We start from the raw sequence: 25,176 nt of genomic DNA on the forward strand, positions 1-25,176 counted from the left end.
CCCTCGCTCCCGACCGTGCCGCCTCCGACCTGTCTCCGTCCCTCTCGCCTTCCCCCTCCCGCCGGCGGTCCCTCCTCTTCCCCAGGGCTCTCGGCGTGTCTCCTCCTTCCCGACCGCGTCCTCGGCCGGCCCGCTGCGGAGCGGAGCGCTGCGGGGCCCCGCGCCCGCTGCCCCCGCCCGGCGCAGCCTCCTGGAAGGCAGGGACACGACCCAAAGTTTGGCCGGCAGGCCCCGGAGCGGGGCTGTCCGCTGTCGGTAGCCGCGCGTTCGGCTGGGGCGGGGGTGCTCTGACATCCCGGGGGGCGGCGGGGCGTGCTTATTGCCGCGGCGGGGGATGGCCGTAGCTCCACTGAAATACGGACCCGGAGGAGGCTGCCGGACGCGGGCGGACGCTCATTGTCTGGGGAGTCGGACCTTTGTGAGCTGCCACCTCGCACACTGGGTTAAAACCGCCTTCGGGGTCCGGCTCCTGATGGGCGATGCTGCGCACGGGTAGCTGTTGTTTGCAGGAAAATTGGTGTTAGTAGTTCTCGTGGTTGTGGATCGCCGCCTTTTTTTTTTTTTTTTTTTTCCCCTTTCTCCTTCAAGTCTGTAAGGGCAGCCAGCCCCACTGCTCTAGAAGCATCATGCTGCAAACTGGCAGATGCAGAGGTGGTTGCATCAGCTGTCTGGAACATTTAGCATAAGCCTCTCCAACCACCAGTGTCACTCCTCACAAATCAAAACAGACCCATATGAGGCTTCAACGTGTGAACTTTTTTTAGAGGTTATAACCGTGGTGTGTGTGGGGGGGGTTTAGTGGTTGTTTTGGGGTTTTTTGCTTTTTTGGCTTTGGTTTTTGCTATTGAAGTGTCCTCCTGCCTGTGTGGCAATGACAGGACAAGAATTCCCTTCTCTTTATCTGCATACTTAATATGCTCTTCTTTTTATTGTGTGCTGTGTTACTATATTGTGAAATGTAATTTATACTGCTTGGCTGAAAAATAAATTCACTTTGACAGTCATGAGACGTTTTACAAGTCAGCAATGAGGAGGCTTTGAAATGTGCTCTCATATATACAGAAATTGATAGAAATACGATGAAGGTCTTTAGGTGATTTGAAATGACTGATCTCTTAAATGTGTAATCGACATCAAGCTAAATAGTACAGTCTGTAGCCATTTAAAGATTATGCTGCAGAGTAATCACTTCAGTACTATTTAGATACATATATTTTAATGCATTGTTTTTAAGAAAGGGAGAGTGCCTTAAGGACAGCCTTTTGCATCACTTAGCTATATGACTATATAAATATTCTTAAATGAAAAAATGTCTTTGTTCAGAAACTTTTACCTTCATGATTTTGTGTGGCATTAGTAAGTTAGGAACCAGGTACATAACATTGAATATATATAAAGCAATATCACTTGGCTTTTTTGACCTCTAAATAATTGAAGACGGAGATAAACTGTAATAGCTTACTGTAGTTATTAGAGTATGATCCTAGAAATCCATGATCCTATGAGATCCTATTGATGGACCATCTTTTGAAAAAATGTTTCCTGTACAGATAATTTAATACTGATTTGTATTACAGTCAATGACATCTTCGAAACATCTTGCAGTCTTTGCTATAAAATTATACAGCCTAAAATTGCATTACTCTGTTTCAGCAGAGAGAGCACACAGCCATTTGACCTACACATGTGAAATCAAATATCTGGGATCCAGTGAAAGTTTCCTGTTTTCAGAGATCTTGATTCTATAAAAGAAATAAAAGAAAAAAGGTGGCTCCTTGGTGTAGATAAAAGGACCAGTAACTGTAAGTGTCGGTATTCAAGTATGCAGAATTCAGTAATACAAGCAATCTTCTCACTATGGATCCTCTCTGAATATGTAGAAAAATTAATTTAATTCATAGTTTTCAGCTGTTCTAGTCTTTGGGCCCTAAACCAACCCGTTGTCCCGTACAGGAACTATTTCAGTAATTCTGGAGAAATCTTGGGTTTTATTGAAGACAAATTATAATAGAATTTAATAGCCTTTGCTGAATGTGTGATGGGTAATGGTACATGATTACACTGGGGGAGGTAAGAGATTTTGAAACTGGAAGTTTTGCTTCCCATCTTATCCTTATTTAAGTAATGATGGAAAATCTGCTGACTAATAAACTGCAAATCGATAATTATGAGATGACAGGAATTGCTTGAAGATGGATTTTTCTACAGAGAGCTCAAAAATACTCATTAGAAATTGCATGCATTCCTAATGGCTCTTCAGGTTAAAATGTTGATGTGGTCAACTATTTTAATTGCTACAAAATGTGTTATAGATTTTAAAAACAGATTTTGTATTTGTCTGTTATGATCTTCACAATCTTACTCATGAAGCATTCAAGCTGGTTCAGTCATATATTCTGGGAGGAAATATAAACATTTGCTGTGATTCAGCACCTCCCTCCCCCTAATCTTAGGGAGCTCAGCATCAAAAGAGATTAGTGAAACCAGGGACTTAAATGAAATGAACAAAATAAACATTGGAAGAAGGTGTAAGGCTTTTCATATGAAAAATCATTATGGCAATGAAAATAGTTTGAAATGGTTTCAAGTTGAAGCTTGCAAAACCTTCTGCATTTTTGGGGCCGGCCACAATTTTTACTCTGGCAAATGATATGTTTGACATATCTGTTAAATTTTTGTGCCTTCTAAAGAATGTATGTTTTAGGACAGTTCCTATATTGCAGCATTGTATGGCGTGTCAGAGAGCATCACAAATATTTTCCAAGTTCAATGGATGTTTCTAAAGGTTCAGATACTTTCTTTAACAGTATTACTGTAACATTGCTTTTCAAATTTTAACTCAGTTGTATTTCATTTCCTTACTTAATATTTTATTTGTAATGAAGAGATCCTGTATTCCAAGACTTTAGAAAATAACATTAAGTAAGATTGTATGTGTTTTACTAATGCTTAAAGGCCTCTGACTAGGGGTAAAATCTGACTGTGCTAGTATTGTAACATTTAACAAGACAGAGTACACGTAAACAAACATAAATGTATATATACATCTCCAGGCCACAATCTGTTCGCTTTGGTCAAGTAAGAAATAAAAGTGAATTTAGATTTTGTTTTCCTTTACCTAAATACCAAATGGAATTCAGGGACACGATGCACACGATTTACAAATAAATTGTGATAACTAGCTGTATCACTGGTTTTTCCTTGGACAATAATGTGACAGTATGACTAATTTTACTGATAGGTTTCTGTATCATAAAGGAAAGCTCTTTGTATAAGAGAGAGTTAGTAGAAAAGAGCAACATTTCCTATGCTATAGATAGCATGGTTTATTTAAAGTGCAAGTATTTAATAGTCATAGGTAATATTTATGTGATACTTGAATTCTATTTCTTTTGTATGGTATCAGGTAACAACAACTCAGAAGAAATGAAATCTTGTGAATCTTGCTAAATTACCTTAGAGTGGGCTTCTAACTGTCTAATTTGGTAGCTGCAAAATTAGTGCCCTGGCAGCTATGAAAAGAACTAATATTTCTAGAAGTTTGTGTAGGTTTGTAGGCAGGACTGTAGAGTGATGTAAACTGATAGTGAGCAGGCAGATTCTGCCATGTCAAAAACTTATTTTCAGGCTGTTGACAGCAAACTTTAAAATGGGAACATTTAATTTTTATCCAAGCTTGTTGATGGTGGAGTAAGTAGGAAACCAGTTAACAGGGAACTTGCTGTAGTGTTAAACAAAGCAGATATGAAACATTCTTATTAGGAGACCCTGGATAATCCACAGTTTAGTGTCAGTGTATGAAGTTAATAGACCAATGTAGAACCTTCTGGTTTAGATGCTTCTAAAGCAGAAGCGGTAGGACCCTCTAATGGTTTGCTGCTAGTGAATACCTTTACTCACCGCATTCTGTGCCAAGCACAGGTCTATTGCCCTTTAAAAATTTTTACTACCTTATGAGCTGATTTTAATCAGCATAAACGATTGCTAATTCTAATCAGTTTAGTTAGATTTATTCCATATGCACTATGACTGCAAAATCTGTACATAGTAAAAAAACAAGTTTACAGTAACACGGAGTATGCGTGTTTATGTTTATAAGGTTGGGTAGAAATAATTTGCACACTTCTTATTGTGGGAAGTTATATTACTTGTCCATAATTGTGATCCCTCTGGTTCTTGACTGGGCTTAGAAATCCATTAAAAAAAAAAAAAAAGTACAGGTTAGCTGCAGGCAAACATTTTGTCTCTGCACAGTTACCTGATCCAGTTAGCTTCCTCAGCCTCTTGAATGTGTTCTCTCCCATTCCGGCCAGGCTGGGATTTTATCGTGCAACTATCCAAAGAATTCCTTCAAAAAGTGTACCACATTGTGGAAGGGAAAGAAGTGTAAAAATTTACGAGTTTTAAGGAAAACTTGAGAGTGCTGATGGTGAGGTGATCCCTCTCACTCTATAAAATAATCTCAGGGGATGTGAAATATGGAGAAATGAAGAATGTTCTCTAGAAAGAGCATTTTCTCTTCTTCCAAACATCCCAGTCCAAAACTGGGAGTGCCTGTTTGCATCCATCCCTCAGACAGGCCGATGACTTTTTGTCACTGGTCACAATGATTGTTTTATGTAATTGTTCCAGCTAGCTTACTTTGTGTGGGACATCTCTATCCTTGTCCCAGTTATAGCTCCTTTTAACTTTTGAAGTTTAGTTCAGGTGGCTTGCTATGAACTAGAAACATGTCCTTCAGAAAGTCTTTCTAGAAACTGTTGCTAGAATAACTCTTGTACATGCAATAGTTGAAGCCTTTCTAGAAATGGATTAAGCAAAGATCATAGAAAGCTCTGCAAATGTTCGTCCTCCTTGCCTTGAATTACCCCAGTTTTGAATTATTCTGTATCAGGCCCTCTCTTGAGACATAATGTCAGATTAGCCCCATGGGCAAATATGCATGAGAAGCAGGATGTAACCAGATATACTGTTAATAGTGGTGACTTCAGGAAGGTTTAAACCTAGATAACCCACGCTGGGAGCACTGCATTGTTTGGTGGAGTCAAGAAGGACATATGTTAATATATCATGTATGTTAGTGTACATCATTGTAACTGTCTAAATAACTCTGATAAAGATAAAGGTACATGAAATGTAGAAACACTTCACAATATCATCATCCTGAAGACAGGCTTCGTTGAAGTCAACGTGAGCTTTGCCCTTGATTTCAGATGAGCAACATTTTATTTACTAGAAACTCAATTCATGCTTGGGTTATGCTGACCATGCTTAATTTGGGGGTGATTTGTAGTGACATGATACTCATAATCTTCACTTTGGAGGAGCAAAAGTTAGGCACTGCAACATACAGATTGTGCGATGGGGGCTGGAATCAAGGAGAAGTAGCAATGCCATCCGTAAGATGTGCCAATTCTGTATTTTTTCTAGGGAATCTTTTAAAAAGAGTTTTTAAAAAGCCACGACTTTCCTCCCTTAATCCAACCTCCTTAGAGAGAGGAATGGTATAAATATACATGCACTAGAGACTGAATTTGCAAATGACAAAGTAAAAAATATTTCCCCCACATCATTAATGGCAGAAATGACAGGTTCTTATTAGCTTTGTAATTTCTAGAAGTTTGAGACTAAACTCATCCCTAGAGTACACAATGCTTGGGGCTTAATTTGATACTGCGTGATTGGCCTCATTTAACAAATGTCAACAAAATCTTGGTCCCTCTCCTTGATTCAGTAGTAGCTTTACTGCTGACATATGAGTCGGATCCTGAGTCTGATAATCTTATGGGACTGACTTTTACAGAAAAGTGATAAACCAATATATGACTTGAAAAAGGCTTGAAAAATTTATTCAGTGCTGTCTTCCTTTTGTGTTTGATTGTTAACCCCCCCAGGCACTGGGTATGTTCCAAAACCATGTCTATGAAGTTTATATCCAGTAGGTAGGCAACAGCTGTAAAAAAGCAGAATTACACAGTATGTCTGATTTGTATTAGTGTATTAGAAAATACCTTCAACGCAGGATCCCAAGGCAGTCATGAAAGGTGTGCAATAAGTTTGTGGGGAGAGAAGTTAATTTTCTTTGAATAGAATAGTTCTTTAAAGTATGTTTTCTTTCACAACTCAACTGTTGCTCTTGGTAATGACTGTAGTTTTTTCTCATTACTTTTAAACCAGAGTTGAGCATGCCGTTTAGATTCTTAACCTTATTTGTAAAGGGAACCCTATACTTCAAAATACTTTGCTTCTAGTTAGAGCATAAAACTTCAGGTCTCAGTCTCAAGGATGAAATTTCCTGAGACTAGATTTTTAAGCTTCCACTTAGTGTTGAAGGAACAAAGAAAAGATAGGCAAAATTATTGACATTTTCCAATGGAGAATAATACAATGTAGTAAAGGATTGTTTTCTAAATCTATTTTTCTATAAAACAATACCTTTCAGAAACATATCGATTTAGGTTATATATCAAAAAACCACCTCGGACACAATTTTTAAGCTCCTTTAAAGTCCAAGCAGCAGTTTGAGCTGTCAATGTTGATAATAGATGCATCACTCCTCATACTCAGAAAAGTATTCCAGTACTCCTAATGAAGGACACTTGATTGGGATAGCAGTAAAGAAGTTTGAACAAAGGCATAGTAATAAACTGGAAAATATAGCTTGGTACAGTTAGATATTTCAGTTTCAGTCTTCCAAGTAGTCATAATCAAGAGCGAATAACAATGGTTTAAAAAATAAATTGTTTTTCATGAAATTATGCTTTTGGTTTGTGAAATAGTCCTTTGAAGATATATGCTCAGATTTAGCCAAAAATATGCTACAAATTATATACTCATTTTTGTTGTATTGTAGAGACTTTCTATGGCCTGTGCAAAGTAATGATCACAACTACTTCTACTGGAAAATCACCTGCTTTGTTAAAGAAGTGAAAAATGTTGGAAAAACATGCTGATAAAAATCTGTTCTATCTGAGCTTAATTCATTTCAGTCAAAACACAGGCACACAACAGATTCAGGTCATATTTACTGTGACTAATAGGTGATAATTATTATCTGACTTCATGCGTTTTCTTAGTCTTCCTCTGCTGAAAATACTGAGACCTGCATTTAAATATAATTTCATTAAGTTTTAAGCTGAATTATATTATCTCAGAATTGAGGAGGACAAAGAGCTTGGACATGGGTATAATCAGGTACCATGGCTTACTTGTTTCATGGTAGCTTTTGAAGCCTCTGCGCTCTGTTCATGGTCTGAGATCGTAAGAATACATTTAAGTCTCAATTGCTCTGACTTGATGTAAACACTTCAAAATATATTTAAGCTAAATTTCTGAAATCTCACTGTACGCATAAGGCCTGTGAAAAGTGCTTCAGAATCACTCCAGGTAGAAAAACGGAGCTTACTGATGCAAAATCCGACTCAAAATGTTCAGTGTGACTCTTGGGAATCGAGAGGAAGGTACTGATCTTCTGGAGAGAGGTAGAGTGAATGGGCTTCACTTTGTGGATTTTACTACAGGTTAAGAACCGAATTCCCTTGCTTGTCCCTTGGCAACACACACTGACACAATTTCTATAGCAGTTTATAGGCTGTGGTAGTATCTGTGACCTCTTCTATCCCTCAGGCCATAGCTACATAATCACTTTAATTTTACATAACTATGCACAGCAGCCAAAAGGGCAGTCTTGTCTTTCCCCATTGCCCCCAGCAACTCATTCCTGTCCCTTCCCCTGTGCTGGCACTAGCATTCATATGATCAATCAGTGAGCTGAACCAAGAAACCAGTCTGGCTGAAAACTAACCCAAAAAACCCCAACTGTAATATATTTTTTCAGTGGATCAACTAAAGAGATACTGAAGGAGCTTGAGATTTGCATAGCTATGGGTGAAGTTGTCTCCGAGAAAAGTACACCCTTTTGGGTCTCACTTCTGTACAACAAAATGGTGGTGCTTAACTTTTCTAAATAAAAGCCTTTCCACATCCTTGGCCAAAAGGGCAAAAGATCCAAGCCAAAAGAAGATACAATAGAGCTCTTAGGTTACCAAAATCTGTTGATTGCATATATATGCAGGTAACTGCTAGCATCATTTTTCTATGATTTTATTTTCTCTTTTACTCTTTTAAATTGTGTTAGATGTTGGTGCACTAAGTGTTAAAGAAAATATTTGAGTCTGTCTTTCATTCTTACGACCAGTGAGCGTGGAAGAAAGTGTGAAATAAGTTGCTGAGAGGGCTTAAGTTAGGTATAGGCCTGGGAGGAAAGAAAGAATCAGATATAAATGGGACTTCCAGAGGCCTTGTAGCATAGTGTTACATCTAACTTTCCATTTTCAGCACAGTGCAACATTGATATTTTATTTCATTCTGGGGAAAGAGGGGAGAAGGCTGGCACTTCAAATTAGCAGCAGCTGCAGAATTAAGACAAGGGTGTTAGTGACTCATTTGGAAAAGTACTAGCTAAAACATTCTGTCTCCTAGAAAAAACATTTAAGAAGGGTTTATGATATAAACTTTGAATTTCATGAATAGTGCCTGTGACCTGGTTTCCTCCAGGTAGCTTTTCTGATTAGTGACCATTTGCTTTTGACAATTGCATATTAAAGCAAGGAGAATACATGGGGACATTTTGGAGGGGGGAAGCATCTCTCTTAACAGGGTCAAAGACTCCAGAATGCCTCTTACTTCTTTTGACCCAGTCAGTTAGCCAAAAATTCAGATTCTTATTCTTCCAGGTAGAAGGAAAAAATGGTGATACTTAGTTGTTTCTTTGATGTAGCTGAATTATTGACAAAGTGTGGTCAAACTCCAGTTTCCCTGGACACAGGGATCTTGAATAATGGAAGCAGTTTCTTTGTTCTCAGTCCCAAATTCCTTTCCCCAATTCACTATTCTCTCTGTTTAGGCCTTTTGCAGGACCATAATACTCAGTGCTTATGTTTAGGTTGTTCTCTACTCTTTCCATATCTGTATTTAGGTGAGTTTTTTTCCTTCCTCTGATGAGTATGTGTATTTCCCTGTTTTATTCCCAGGTCCTACAAATGGCTTTATTTAGCTTGAAGAAGAGAAGGCTAAGGGGAGATCTAATTGCTGTCTAAATCTATCAAATGAGAATGCATAGACAAGGTGGAGCCAGACACTTCTTTGAGGTGCACAGGGGAAGGATCACAGGATAATTCAGGTTGGAAGGGACTTCAGGAGCTCTCTAATCCAACTTTCTGCTCAAAGCAGGGTCATCTAGAAGACCAGATTGCTCAGGGCCTTATCCAGTCTGGTCTTGAAAATCTCCAATGATTGAGACGCACAGCCTTTCTGCACCTCCAATGCTCGCTGTCCTCATGGTGATGTTTTTTTCCTTATTTCCAGTCTGAACCTCTCTTGTTTCAACTTGTTCTTGTTGACTCATCCTCACACCATGCACCACTCTAAGAACCTGCCTTCTCCTGCTTGATAACCTCCTCAGAGGTTTCCATTCTACAAATGGAAAGCTGCTAATAAGTCCTACCAAAGCCTTCTCTTCTCCAGAACGAACGAGCCCACCTCCTTCAGCTTTTCACAGAGCATGTGATCCAGCCCCCAGGCATCTTGACGGCCCTCCACTGAACTTGCTCTAGCTTATCAATGTCTGTCTTTTTCTGGGGGCCTAAAGCTGCATGTAATATTCTAGATGGGGTCTATCAAATGGGGGGCTAGTCACTTCCCTCCCCCGAGTGCAGGCCAGGAGGCACACCTTACTGCTGGAGCATGCTGCTGGCTTATGCTCAGCTTGCTGTGTGCCACAGCCCCCCAGGTCTGTTCCAGCAGAGCTGCTCCCCAGCCAGTACTGTTGCAAGGGACTCTTCTTTCCCAGGTGCGGAACTTCGCACTTCTCTGATACAAAAATGTTAAACACAGCAGTCCCAGGATAGACCCTTGTAGTGCTCCCTTGGTACTGGCCTCCAGGTAGAGTATAACCCATTAACTGTGATTCTCTGAGCCTGACCATCCTGTTAAGTTTCATTCCAACCTAGTTGTCCACTTGTCCAGACTATAATGTCTTTACCTTGGGTCCAAGAAAGGAGTGGGACACAATGTCAAAGTCCTTGCTAAAATCGACGTGAATGACATTCACTGCTCTCCCCTTGTCTACAGATCTAGTAGTTGTATCATATAAGGGAATAGGCAATAGGATGCAACACAATGGACACAAGTAGTAACATGAGAAAATTGTAATTAGATATGAAGAATTTTTTTTTTCACCATAAGGGTGGCCAAGCACCTGAATGGGTGCCAAGAGAGGTTCTGGAATCTCTTGGAGACAGTAGAAACTCACCTGGACAAGGTCCTGAGCAACCTCATCTGGTTGAACCTGCTCTGGGAGGGAAGGTGGACTAGATGACCTCTAGACATCCTTTCCAAACTAGTGTGTGATTCTATAAGGTAGACCCTGATAACTATCATCAGCATAAGAGGCTCTAAAGTAACTGTTACTGTTCCTTCTATGTTTCATTATTGCAAGCTGTGATGCGGTATTTGGAGAGGAAAGGTATAGAAGGAATTCCCTTTTTCTATTTACCAGAACATGCATTCTACAAATATGCAAATGACATTTCAATAATCTCTTCATCATGCAAATTTCCTTAACCCATTTTAGCAAATATCTTGTTTAAGCTGCTTAAAATTTCAGGTTTTAGGTTTGTCTGTTTGTTTGGTTTTCTCCTGTCAGAACAATGTAGTGCTACAAAACTATGCGGGAAATTGTGACAGAAGTGTATACTTTCTCATACCAAACTACTTCTTTAAGCTGACATTTCTTGTTCCTGCATCAAATCTGAATTTGTTGGTAAGTTTTTGTCTTGGACATGGATTAAAAATTGAATAAAACAGTAATTAACCCCCAATTAAATCTTGTTTCTTTCCAAGCAGACATTATTCAGAGGAACAGCACAGAGTACTGAAGAAGGCAGTGTTCTGACTTTCTAGTAGAAAAAATGTGAAGAATTAGTGTGTTCCTGTTGTTCTTCACTGACAGTTCTGCTATATCTCAAGTGACTTTTCTTCCAAATTACAGTAAGTTCATCAGCTGCAGAAGCTATAGATATGTGAAGGGCTTCCAAACCCACCCACCCAGCTTCTTTAGCCCGCTCTGCTTTTGTTAGCACTGCTTTCCAGCGTCTTTTATATACTCACTCCCCCGTATTTTCTAAGGCTTTTCAATGGCAGGTATAATAATAGGAAGCTCTCATGATCCCAAACCCTGAAGTTAATCTTAAAGATGCTGCTTCTACTAGATCTTAAAAAAAAAATAAAAATCACAGCTATAGTTTTCAGCCAGATTGATGATGAGAAAAACATGTAAAACCCACCAAATGTCAGTTCATTTTTACATTGCTAACTAAATAATGTGATCATGGTTGTTCATTAATTCTGAAAATCAGGTTTCTTGTTAGATGCCAAAATATATATTTAGGGACCTAAGACAGGATTAAGTTGGCCTTGAGATGACTTCCTCATGGCCAGAAAGTTGCAGAGACAGCAACATTATCACTCCAAGTAATTATCACAGAAAAGAAATTACCTAATTGAACACTTCCTTATTTCCTTCTTTATCCTAGAGTGTTTACCTTGATGGTGACTGGGCTATGTGAACATAAATAAAAGTGAAGATTTTTATGAAAATGTAGAATTGGGAAGAAATGAAGAGATATTTGTGCACTGGGGCTGCTTCTGCTCTTAGGAATTTTAAATGCTATTCTTGGACTTTTATTTAGTTGAGGGCCTGGGACTAGGGAGGAGTGTTATCCAGCATCTAACACTTACATGCTAAGTAGCTATGCATCTTTCCATGAGAAATAGCAAAAAAATGTGGTAAACATGAAAGAAGAATGACAGAAGTTTACTTTGCCATGTTGCCCCAAAAAGAGGCAGAGAAGCAACTACGCATATTTTATATCTGCTACCGCTTTCCTTCTTTCAAAACTGAAAGTGGAATTCCATGTCAGATGAATAATTGAATAATGAACAAATGAATAATGAATACTTTTTTTTTTACTCATATGAAATATAATGCGTCATTTTCCATGCTTACTTACACTCTACTCAGCTCTGTCAAGTTTAGTATAAATGGCTCCTCTTTTACTGATATTTATATGGACTTTAGAAACGCGTATATGTTGATCAACAGAACTCCTGGCATTTCCGCAGCACACCTTTTTAAGAGTAGGGATTTATCTGAGTCTTCCAAAATGTATTCTGTCTTTCTCATTGGTGGAAAGCGTGCTGCATCTCACCCAATCACTTTTGTCATCCAGAGAGAATCCTGCAGATCCCTGTGCTCTGGTGGTGGTTGCTGATACTTGTATATACACATTTTTAAAATGTGTTGGATATATGGTTTAGTTTAGATTTACCTACCACTTGTTAGAAAATATTCACTGTTGATTCAGTTTGCTTGATTGACTAGTTATTGTTATTCTTTGATTCTTGACAGTGTGGTATCGACTCTGCAGGATAGCCTGTGCTCCACGTAACTTAGATATTGGGCAATCTAGTGAAGTATGTATGTCCGTGTATTGTTTATAAAATATTCTGGGGTTGCTGTCTGTATAATGAAGGCATTCATGTGTAAAATGGGCACTAGTTGTGATTTTTTCATCAGTTAAGACCTTAGTCCTTCTCTCGACACTGATATTGAGCTCCATGCCCTCTCTAATTTAAATGGCCATAGAATCTAGTCTTTGCAGAAAAATCATACAACAGAATCTTACTTGTATTTTATCTCAAGAAATAATAAACATTATAACATTAATTTTCATATTTATTTCATTACAGCCCCCATTTTTCAATTTAAATGAGCTGCAAAATCTTCAGACGATAGCAGACTATTGTTCATGCCAGCCTATAGCTTTAAAGCAGAATGCAGGAGCCATTTGCTCTGGATCCCTTGGAGACTGTGGAAAGAAGGCTCGCTGATATCAAGGGTTGTATACAAGTCTGAGCAACTCTGGCTTGCCTAATTACTGGAGGATGTGAGGAGACTGAGCTGGGATTTCTGGGAGTAGAAAGCTGAGAGCCATGTCTGGGAATGAAAAATATTTCACAGTTTTAGTGCGAATCTTTTGATAATTGATACTTATAGGAATAGCATCTGGAAAAGAGGAAAGGAAAGCGTGGCGGAGGATACCAACGAGGTAACAACAGAGAAGTAGTTTGGTTTCTGTAATTTCATATAATCTCGGCTTCACTGAAGCGATAGACACCTTTGGAAGAACTACCTGCCGTTAGTCCTCAGTCCCACACTGAGGCCCAGAGCAGCTGGGCTCAGGAGCGGTGGGTTTGCACAGAAGGGAGGTGGCTCCATGGGGCCGATCCGCTTTGCTTTCTTTGCTCCCCTAGCATTGAGCTTATCTCTGAAAGTGGGTTAAATAGGCTCTTAAAAGCTGGCTGTAGACCTGTCTCTTGAGCCTTGTGTTGTCATTCAAGATAGGAAAAAAGGAAAAGGTAAGTGAAAAATGCAAAGCTGGGCGGAGGGCAAATATAAGGAAAACTAATTTTGAAAGAGGAAAATTGCTGTAGGGAACAGATAAGGGAAAAGAATAAGAGAGAAAAGAGCAGGGAAGAGAAAAAGCACAGTTCAGTGGAGAGGCTGTGGCATGTGTGCCAGAGCATGGCACAAGAAGACACCTCCAGCTGCCAGGCCATCCAGGGGGAGTTGCATCTCCAACAAAAGGAGATTGAAGGCAGTATTCTGCAAGAACTCCGTTTGGGGACTGCTAAAGTTCAGCAAGAATTAAAGGTGATTTTTACAAAAACAATGGAGGGTTTTGGGGAACAGACAAGCAAGACCTTTGGGAAAGGCCTTGTTTTATATAGATTGTGAGAGGACAAAAGGTACTCATGGGGCAAATTTGGCAGTTATCTTTGCCTCTTAACTGGTGCAGCCATATTGTGATACTGTAGATAAAGTTACAGAGCTAAACTCCTCAGAGTTGAAGACTCTGCCATTTCTTTTTATTTCTTGTAGATTATACATCTGTTTTCTTATTACACTGAAACTAGAGTAAGTGCAAGGACTTCCTGAACACACTCTTAAGTGACGTGGTGATGTTGCTATTCTTTTTGGTATTTTATATGTTCAGAAATTCTCTTATCCCGATAGGTCTGGCATGAATCTGAATCCAAGAAAATACACAGTCTAGCAAAGACTAAATGGAGTTTAGCAGCCAAAATATCACTATACTGTATCACACACTACTCCTGGCAAAAGTGGCTAAACAGAAAAAAAAATCAGAAGGCATCCATCTCAATATAAAAAATTAGAAAAGTATGCATGGAAAATAGAATTCAGTTGAAATTATACAGTGTATCAGCCAGAGTGAAACTTTGAATTTCTAGCAACATGTTTTCATGTCTTTAAACTTTACAAGTACAGAGACATGCTTTCTTATATAGAAGTTTTCATCGTTCATTTGTGCTGTTTGTACCATGCCAGAACACTTATGTGTCCAAGCATGCTGTTCTGGTCATGTGTCAGGCAGCTCAGAGGCTAAGATCCATCCTAGAAGCCTGAGCGGATCCAGTGTTTGGACTAGAAGTAACATTCCAGTCTGCTTTGGTGAGTGGAGAAGTGGACTTTCTATTTAGATTAAGATTACTTGGAGGGAAAAGCAGGACCAAGAGAAGGTTTGAAGTGCTAAAGTCACCACCAGAGAATAGCATTTTCAGTTCCTATAACTGAGATGGGATGATTTGTATATTTTAAGTCACATTTTTTGTGAAGTGGCCAGAATCACTCTCAATTGTACTGTGGCCTTTGGAGGTGGTGATCATGATATTACAAAGGGGTAACACAGAGCTTGTATTTTTCTGCCACAGTCTACCCCTGTAGAGCAACACAGCCCAAAAAAGTGCTTTCATTTTGTGGAGGAGAAGTCACAAATAACAAATAGTGATTTTGCACTTTGAGTATGCTATCCCGAAGCCATAACTACATCTCACCAAGAAAAAATCCTTTTTATTTTGTTCAGGTTTTATGTGTCTCTTTTGTAGCTTTTGGTTTTGTTTATTTTTGTTGTTTTTTAATCATTGGTTGTATTGGTGATGTTAGCCTTCAAAAAATGATAAAATCCCAGAGGTTTGCGGCATATAGTTTCATCCTGCATCTCTCTTGTGTGCAGTGATCCTCTGAGAATGGTATTTGGCATCTAGTTCCTTTATTCTGACAGCAGGGATCTTTGAGAGGTAACTGCTGTGCAAGCACTGTGCACAATACTAGCACAGTGAGCACTGGTGGAAGGCCAGGTATAAGGATTTATTAGGTATTCTGGAATAATTATCCCCAGATAATTTCAAGTGAGCAGAGCTTTCATCTTGAATAAGAGTACCATTGTCCAAAACAGCTTAATCCACTTTCACAGCCAGCTAAACAAGAAAAGGCATTCTTACTCTGAAATGTGATTGCCTTCTCATGGCATTACTTATAAATGTGGTTATATTTTAAACTGTTAATCTGATACAATTTTTATGCATACATGAGGCTTCTGTTCCTATTTCTTTCCAGGATGAAGCCTTAAAGGTTTGATGATACTGAAGTAGACACACTGGAGTGTTAGAGGGTAAAAGCTATCAAAGGTGCAGAATATTGATGCTAACAAGATTTAGAGCTTGTCTACAATTAAAAATATAATGGAATTTATAAGGAAATACTTTTCTGGAATTACCGGGTGTTATAAATTCCCATAAAGATGTTCACGTATCTACACGTTATTTCAGAGTAGGTCTGGTAAATTTCCAAATGTAGACAAGACTTAATTAAGCTGACTTGATGTGCTAAACTCATGTCAACGAAAACTCTATTAATGGTATTGTCCTCTAATAATTAATTTTAATAGTTTTAATTATATGACTAAATCCAGTAATACCAGAAGTAAATAAATGCACAATGAATATTTATCCAATTCACTAAGTGAGCGTTTTGCCTGCATGCAGTATTCAGGACTGGGGTCCAGAGTACTTGGCAGAACACAGATGAGATTTCTCTGTGTTCTTTTTGATGTCTCCATTCTTGAAAATTATAAGTACTGAAATTACACAGGTATCTTGAATGTGTTTTTAAATTGGAAGGTTTCTAGGACATGCAGTAGTGCAAAACACAAGTAATTACATGAATGTATGTATCATAATTGTATTAACACATTTATATTAAATAGTAGTAGTTTTATAAATAAAAAGTTATGTTACACAGAAGAATGGATATGAAGTTGCTTAGCTTTATAAAAACCACATTTACAATGATGTACACGTATACATATATTTAATTTAATTACACCAAGTGTTGGCATGAGAGACCAACTCTGCTCAGTTATAGCCCTCCAATTTTAATGCGAGGGGAATGGAGTTAAATATGTAACGCTGGGTAGAATTTGACTCTAAATACAGAAAAAACTCGGTTGCAGTCTGTAGCATATTCTACTTTGGTGACTCTTGCAGACTTCAAAGAGAATTGTACATTTGCATCCCAGGGCAGAAATTGGCCATGTGCTTGGAAGCATGAAATCTCTCAAGGTAATACTTCATAACTATGGAATGTATCCCATGACTGATATGTAGCTAAGAACTGAGAATCAAATTACATTAGAAAAACTTGAAATTAAATATTTTTCTAGTAAAAGAGAGCATTATGCTGGGTAAACAATATATGTTTTCTTTTTCTAGAGATGCATTGAAGCATAAATATATGAAGCATTTAAATATGTATGTATTTTCTGCTTTTTTAAAATTTTAGTAATATTTCTTTAAGAAATAAGAATTTTTTTCTTGAGTTCATTTATTAGAGTTTGATGTTTGACTCTTGTAGGTATCTCTTTTTAATTTCTTTTTACAGTCTTCTTTTCTTCACTCCAATTAAGTTTGGAATTTCTGATCTTAAGCATTTAATTTCCAAACATACAGACTTGTTTCAGCAGGGAAGGAGCAAACATCCCTAAATTCTTACTGGTGTCTGCACAGAGGCCTCCACTAAGGCGCTCTTAGTGTCTTTTGTTAAAAAAAAAGTGTTACTGAGAACAAAAACTAAATTCGTGAACTTTGTTGTCCCTATTAGTATATGTAAGAGCAACAAGAATTACCTAACTCTTCATTTTCACGGTGGCCCAGACTCTTGCAGGTACAGATGAGCTGTTTTGTCCTGAAGCAGATGTACCTTCTGTAGTGTCAGCTCCACTCACTCTTCCTGAATCCATTCCCAGTTCAAACTGAAGCCCCATACTGGTCATGTTTAATGGGGGGTATTAGACTCCATCCATCTTGTCTTCTTCCCATGATACTCCTGCCTGCCTAGAGCATTGTTGTGCCAGGTGGGGAAGGTGATGATCACGATTTTGGCTAAATTTTTGGCTCTCATAGTGGGGAGACCCTTCTCTGTTGCCTTTGATCAACATAAGGTATTGCTGAGGATCCAGCCAAACCTTCAGAGAGCAAATTCTTGTGAGAAATAGAAAAGGATGTTTATTTGAAATAAAATAAATAGTAAAGGAAATGCAGATTTTCTTATATTTGTTATTTTACTTGAGGTTCTGTTCACATGAGCCCAGGTGGTCAGGAGGATTTTCTCTGGAAGCTGGGTTTGCCACTGCATGTGATAGACTACAAGGTACTTGGTAATTGATTTAGCTTATCAGTTGTTACTCTTTGTATTATTAAAGCACCCTGGCAGCCCTCCACACAGGTCAGGAATCCTTTGCCACGGAGGGCTTTCATGTCTCAGTGAAACACAGGAGACAAAATGGACTTAGGAGGGTATAAACAAACTGGGTAGTAGTAGTGTTTTATGTGATAATCCTTGGGTTTAAGATTGACTACTACTTTTTTTTAAAACTTTGTTGCATAATGTGCATTCAATATCCTGTGACTAATGGGTACTATTAGGGAAATCTCAATAGTTAGGGAGATAATGTCAGACTCATTGGAGACCTGATAAAGAACAAAGCAACGCATTAATCTAATTGTCAAAAGAACTATATATACACCTCAGTTCCAACAAAGTGAGATGGGGTTTTTTGCTAATACTTAATTTCTATCAACTTTAACAACCTTCAGCTCTGTGTCACAATTCTTAAAATGCTTAATCATGGGAATAGCATTTGGAACTATTCATGTAGTTAAGAATATTAACATGATTAAAAAATTTGAAGTTCTATCTGACTTCTGCAGATCAAGTCTGAAGTATTTTGTGTGTCTTTACCATAGCTCTGAATTGTCTAGATCCTGACAAACACTTGGATAAAAATGTGGGTGTGTTGAACTTTGCATAAGTTTTTAGACATACGTAGTTGGGGTTGGCGAAATACTATACTGATTATTCTGTTACGTTGCAAAATAAAAGCCAATTACAAAAAGCACATCTTGCAGTACTCATCCCTGAAAAGGGATTTCACATGAAGACCGTGCATTTGTATGAAATTTAATGGCCATTTCTTCAGTGAAATTTCACTGTCCTGCTGAGCATAAAATATAGAAGCACTTATATAATAGAAACTTGGAACACTGTAAATTATGTCCTTTGAACAATAAATGAACTTTCTTCTTATGTTGAACTGAAGTTTAGGAATGTAGTGTTCTTTGTCTCATAATTGTCTGCCTACACACACCCAGTCTGCACTTCTAATAACAACTTGCCGTTCAAGGAGCACACATGTCCTATATTTTTGGCCTCAACTGTATATTTTTGTAGTGGAAGATGTCTTTACATTAACAAAAATAACTTCATAATGATTACACATTATAGTTAATGGTGCCAGTTTTACATTATTATGTGTATACATACTTGTTAGAACATGAATGATATTTTCAGAATAACCATAGAGTTTGTGGAACTATTGAGTGTTTTTGGCTCCCTTAAAATATTCAAAACCATGTTTGTTGAATATGCACTTTTTTGTTATTAGTCTAATATTGCTATTTGTTAGGCTGTGATGAATATGTTCTCCAGACAAGCTAACAAAAGATAACAGATCAGTTCTCTGTCCAGGAAAATAATACCAGGTAAACAGAATATTAGACCAGGGCTTTAGAGGACAACCCATCATTCTGTAAAAGAAAAAGGTCAGCCCAGTACGATGTCTCTAACTGTGCTTCAGGACAGGTAAATATAAAACCATAAAGAAAAGCAATTGTCATTTAAAGCTAAGCGTAAAAAGCATAAGCTTCATTATCGTGCTGATCTGGATGAACCTTAAACAATGTTTACAGTAAGGTTTGGAGAGTTGCCTAGCACTGGAGTATACACAATTAAACAACATAGCTGAACTTTTCTTTCATGTCAGTGTACTGCTAAAAAGACCTCCATTGTACTCATATGATAGTCATTCTTGGAACTTACAACATAAACAGGAATGGAGAACATTCACTTGTAATTCTATCCCATGGTAGCTGAGTGCATCAAGGGGCATAACTGCATTTTCACCTGTACAGCTTAAGAAGTAAATGAGATATATAAAATAAGAGTAAGGGCATAGCAAAACATGAACTCAATTCTGACGTGTGAATGTGTACCTGAATTTGGTAGTTGCGAGTATGGACTAATAGTTATTTAGCATTGCAAAATTAATTTTGATTGTTTTTGCGCACCCTTATTTCTGTGACTAATAAGCATCTACATACTCATCCTTGCTTTGGTATAGTAACCCAAGAAAAGCAAACACAAATTACTGATGGAATAAAGGGAAGCTAAAGCAACAAGCCAGTTGGTAGACTTTGAAAGTGGATAATCTGAATTGGAACTGCAGTTTGGCATGCCATTAGTCTCAGGAATAATTGTGTTTCACATTATAACAGTGGGAATTTCCAGAATCACCTGTATGATTTCGTATTTGTTCTAGTTATTAATTTTTCTTTTAAAAGAAATTATTTTGGATACCACTTTTGCATACATATACATTGTAATAGTTCTTGTAGTGCTTGTAACTAATGTTATTTCATTGCCGCACTCAGTTTCTGTTAAGCTGTTTATGTAGAGACTATATCTGAATGAACATTTTTAATCAAAACTGTTAATATTAATGGCTGTATGTAAAAATGAAAGTTAATGCGGGATATGAATTTAAATGTGCAGTATATGACTTGTTTAAATCTAGGACAATTAACTAGGTTGTATGCAGCTGATGACACTGCAAAAAGATGAACACTAATTGTATTGTATATGAAAAATGCTCTGAGCTTTCATCAGCATCCAGAAGAGAAGAACAGTTCAAAGCTTATGAACAAATTACAAACATAAATGCTTCAAATAGACAGTGTTTTCTTTCAAATATTCTTTTTTTTAATTGAGACCTCTTGACCTTTGCTTTCTGTAGGAATAATACTAATCCTATGCAATTTCAGGTAATCACAACACTCACTCATCAGAGATTGAAACAGGTTTTTGTAGTATTTGTAGACTTGAAATTAAAATGTTTAAACTCTACATTCTCTTCACTTTCACTGAGCAGTTTTTACTGCTCATTGACCAAAAATCATTCACACTATTGTCTGAAATTGCAGTTTATTACAGTTATGATAGAATAATTATATTCTACTCTACACTAGAGCTGATAGCAAGAGGAATAATCATAATTTTATGTTGCCAGACCCTCAGTCCCTCAGTAGTGTCTATTCTATAACAATTTTTTCAGTTTTAAAAAAATGGCATCTCATTTTTCTGGACAGATATTCAGCTGGAGTCATGATGACATGCCAGTATTACTGCTTTAAAAACACAGAATTTAGGAATACTGCATGGGCTTTTATGTGAGTAGTAGATAAACAATTTCATTAGCAATCCTGCAGCATGTTTGTGAACAGTGTTAGAAAGTGCTCTTCCAAGCAGCCCCATCAAGAATTTTTTTTGTCTCTGAACGCGCAGCAACTTCATTACCTTCGAAATACATTTTGTTGTTTTACTGTCCTTTGAATTAGGCCTTTCTGCCATATGCAATTGATATTACATTGCTAAATATTGCCAGTACCTTTCCCTTATGTTTTTAATACAAAAAAGTGATTTCAATATCTAATGAGATCTTGCTTTTTAAATTAGATGGGGTTTTTTATGTCCTGGGAATCCAAAGAAAGTCCCTGGCTAGCAAAGTCAAATTAATATGTTGGTGCTCTAAATACATACATCAATGGATGGTAACTGTGTAGACTGTGAGAGGAATTCACCATTTGCTAAACACGCTTGGTACACAGCTTTGTGCTTGTAGGCTGGAAACAAGCACCCTATGGGGACACTCTGGGTTTAGGCGGTGACTTGTATTTAGGCGTGCAAGAATTGTAGGCTGAGGAGAGTAAAAGCAAATGCTAAACCTAAAGGCACGTGGCTGCTGCGAATCAGTGAAGTCACAGCTGTGTGCACTGTGGACTAGAGAGGCTTGCCTGCTAGCTTCGGTGGGGAAATTTTTTGTTGATATCTATGGGTAACTTCACCAGTACTTCTACCAATTTGAATGGGCTTATGCCCAATGAATAGAGAGAAACTCTGAAAGCCATTACAGTTCACTTTCAACTGCAATTATCACATTTACTTTAAGGCTGTAAGAACGTTGTGCTACACTGCATGTCTTGTGGCTGTAAATAATTGTCTTAATAAAGTTTTAATGTCTGCTAATATAAATCTACCTTCTCCTCACTGGCAGCACATTTTTCTTCTGATAATACCTAATGGCATGCATTTGTAGCTAGTCCCTCTGTGTACTGGTGCCAGCCATCCCTGTACAGATAAGGGGCTGTCACTGCTTCCATGATAAATTTCTATTAGCTGGGTTTAGAGCTAGACTGTATTTTATTTGTTATGTTAACTCATAAACTGGGACTTCAGTCAAAATGAGTTTATAGAAAATAGTTTGTACAAAATATGTTTCTCTGATTTTTTTTTTTATTTGTAAAAGGAAGATAGCATCTTATTTGAGCAACACTTTTGTTGCAACTTTGACTTGAGCTTTTTAAAGTAAGTGAGAGGCTGTTTCCTGATATTTCAAAATGTGAGTCAAATGTCTTTATGTTATAATGATAATATGGCTGGTTGAATTTTTTAAGTCATTCACTCAAACATTAGTAAAGTAAGTGTTAAAACAATTATGAAAAGATAAAACAAATACACTGCATCTTCTGGTAGGTATTTTCTGGTGTCTCTTTGGAAGCAAATCATGTCAGTGTAAGGTGCTACACAAAGATGAGGTCCTATTTATATCCCAAAATAGGCCTAAAATGATACATGAGTAATACCCAAGCATTGTGTTGGTCCCCTGTCCAGACCCATGAACCAGTTTCACAGCTATTGTGATTATCTCACTAGACCTGAAACATCCAGTTGATACACATCCACATTAAGCTTACTTCAGCTACACAAATCATTAATAGTCCTGAGTTGTACCCCAGAAAGTCAATGATATGTTCACTCAGTCTCGTTCACTGTTTCCAGGGAAAACTAAAATGCATTTGTAGACCTTTCTATCCAACACACCCAGATGTGCAGGTTTAATTTTGTGCAGGTATTCTTTATTTGCACAGTCCCTAAGCACTGATGTGATTGGAATTAGATAAATGAGGGATCCAGATACAGATCATACAATAGATTTCCCTCCTAGTCATTGTCCCCATAAAGTCTTGATGCTTAACTTGTAAATTATTTGAAGAGTTTTAGGGTTTTCTTTTAGATAAATTTTAAGTGTGAATTGCCAGAATGTTGCTGTCAAAAAGTCTCACTATTTACTGAATTTACATGTCTTCATCAATTCTTCCAGAAATCTGTTGGGTTTTTTTCATGACACAAAAAGCATGACAAAAAAGCCACGAGCCAGTTCAGCTTGTAGACATAAAAAAATACAAACCACTGTAACCCATTAAGCTAATTATGGTATTAAAAATTAACATCTCCAGACTCCATGCTTCCTTTTTTTAACTTCTGCACAAGGACAAAAATGGATGTGGTGTGCATGTGAAGCAACAGGAATTTGCAGTCAGAAAAAAAGACTATTAACAATAAACCTCCATGGATGTGGTCCTGAAGGACTTTCTTTCCAAATGTGTCCTGTTGTAAAGCGCTGGGATTACTCATAGTAGTAAGGATTTGTTCTGGGACTTTACAGGGTTGCCACCCAACCATTTTGTGGCTCCCAAGATATGCAGACCTTTTATAAAACACAGAGGAGCCGAAGAGCAAATGGAAAGTACTTTTTTATACATAGCCTCGCCACTTCGCAGACACCAGGACGTTCGGGCCTTATGGTGCCATCACATTTTAAGCACAACTCTCCGGTGCCTTTGCTAGCAAGTTCTACTTGAGAATTGATGGCAAGAATATAACCCGGTGTGGTGTGTGCTTGCAGGCTGAGTGGTGGTGGGAGGCCAGCTGTGGAATGTGGGAAAGCGGCTGAACTGCTGAAGTCATGCAGGGAATGTTAAATGTGTCTCCAGCTGGCAGGGAGCTGCGGCTTAAACACAAGCTCCGGGTCCTGGGTATTGCCAAGTGTTCCCAGCACCCTCAGCTCCTCCTGCCCTGAGCACAGTGCCGATACATGTCGCAAATGGATCGAGAAAGAAATGAAATGCCTGTCACCTTTTAGGGGAGTTTTAATGGCAAATGAAGCGAGGCAGTGAAGGCTTAAACTTTTTTATTATAAACTAAACTGTTATGGCAGCCCTACTCAGGCAGTGAGAAGTGCGGTTGAGAAAAGTGAATTCGGCAACTCTCAGTAGAGTGAAAAAGGGTTCTTGTATTTTTTCTTTTTTATTTCCTTGGGGTATGTTCCTCTTGGGAAAATGCAATTCATCTTTCTTTAACAACCCTCTAAATTAGTGGGGGTGTTCTCCAGCAGCCTAGCCAATGAGTTCCAGTTTCACAGTAAAACCAACAGGGGCAGGGACTGCTGCCTACCTGGCATTGCAAAGGGCAGAGGGAGAGTAAGTGGGAAATGTGTTGCAGCCCTTCTTCTGGGTGGACAATTAGAATTTCCTCAGGTCTCCTGGTGTTCCTTGATTAGCAGGGCAGCTGCTGTGAATACCCCTACAGGATATCTGCAGGTATTTTCACGTGGTTTTTTATCATGCTGACATAAGCTCACTTTGTCTCAGCCCTGAGCTGAAGGGAAACATGGGCAATGCTTAACCTGAGCTAAAAAACCCTGCTGAGGTGTCAGCGAGGTGACTTGTGGTCCAAGGGCACAGGTCGTGTAATCCCAGGTGTACTGGAAGAGACTGTGTAGACATGACCTATGTTGTCTAAAGGTACACTGAGGAAAGAGTTAAGAGAGCATGACAGTAAAACTCCGAGGTGGCAACAGTGTTATGAATAGCATAGGAGTTTATAGAATACTATCTATTAAGTATGATGTAATCAACAGTAGCAATGGATTATTACAAACAGCAGCATATAACTGCCAAACCATGTAAGACCCTAGTAACAGTCCTCATCTGGAAGTTCCTTGATGCCTTCCTAAGGTTAATTTTCATAATAAGATTACAACTTTAAATCATCAAGAGAAAACATTGATCGGCTGTTTTTCAGCTTTTGTTTAGCAAAAGGCTCCACCCAAGTAACTCTGGTCATAAGACATTTTCTTCTGTTAGAGTCATAACTCAGGATGTGTCACAAATGGCATTAACATCGAAACAGCAATGGGCTGTGCCTCCTTATTTCTAATCCTGACCACAAACCTCTTGACTCTGGATCAGCAACAGAATGGAGAAACATGAGAAAAATGCATTTTTAAACTTTTCCTATGCAAGCAATAATTTAAGGGGCTTTAGAGGTTAACTCTGGTGAATCTTGCTGTACGGATTTCAGACGTTACTTACCCAGCTAACCACGCTCCCTCCACTGCCTAGCCTCTCCCTACTTGTATACCTTCTCAGCAGAGGCAGCAAGGGGACATCTGCTCCTGCCTCTGTCGTTTCCTTGCAGAATTTGATGCTACCACTCAAGTTCACTTGATCATACAGCATCATAAACACTGCTGCTTGAAGCAACGTGTCCCCACCTTGGTAACTACAGAAAGCTACCTGGGAGCAGAGAAGGTTTGCTGTAGGCAGTATGTGAAAAAGGAATACATTTGGGACTGAAATAGAGCTTCACTGAAAAAAATCTAGTTGGGAAAAGGGGTGGGGACGCAGTAGCCAAGGGAATACAGAAGAGCAGAAACAGAAAGAGTACTTTGCAAACACATG

General features: G+C 38.3%; 1 protein-coding gene across 2 annotated transcripts in view; it reads left to right on the top strand.

The window, feature by feature from the left end:
* RBMS1 (RNA binding motif, single stranded interacting protein 1) overlaps positions 1-25,176 on the top strand; it is a 150,041-nt gene that overhangs the window by 235 nt on the left and 124,630 nt on the right. The gene's annotated exons all lie outside the window — the stretch shown is intronic.

The sequence above is a fragment of the Haliaeetus leucocephalus genome, unplaced genomic scaffold (assembly GCF_000737465.1).
Source record: "Haliaeetus leucocephalus isolate CR32 unplaced genomic scaffold, Haliaeetus_leucocephalus-4.0 Scaffold1, whole genome shotgun sequence".
In the NCBI taxonomy this organism is placed as follows: domain Eukaryota; kingdom Metazoa; phylum Chordata; class Aves; order Accipitriformes; family Accipitridae; genus Haliaeetus; species Haliaeetus leucocephalus.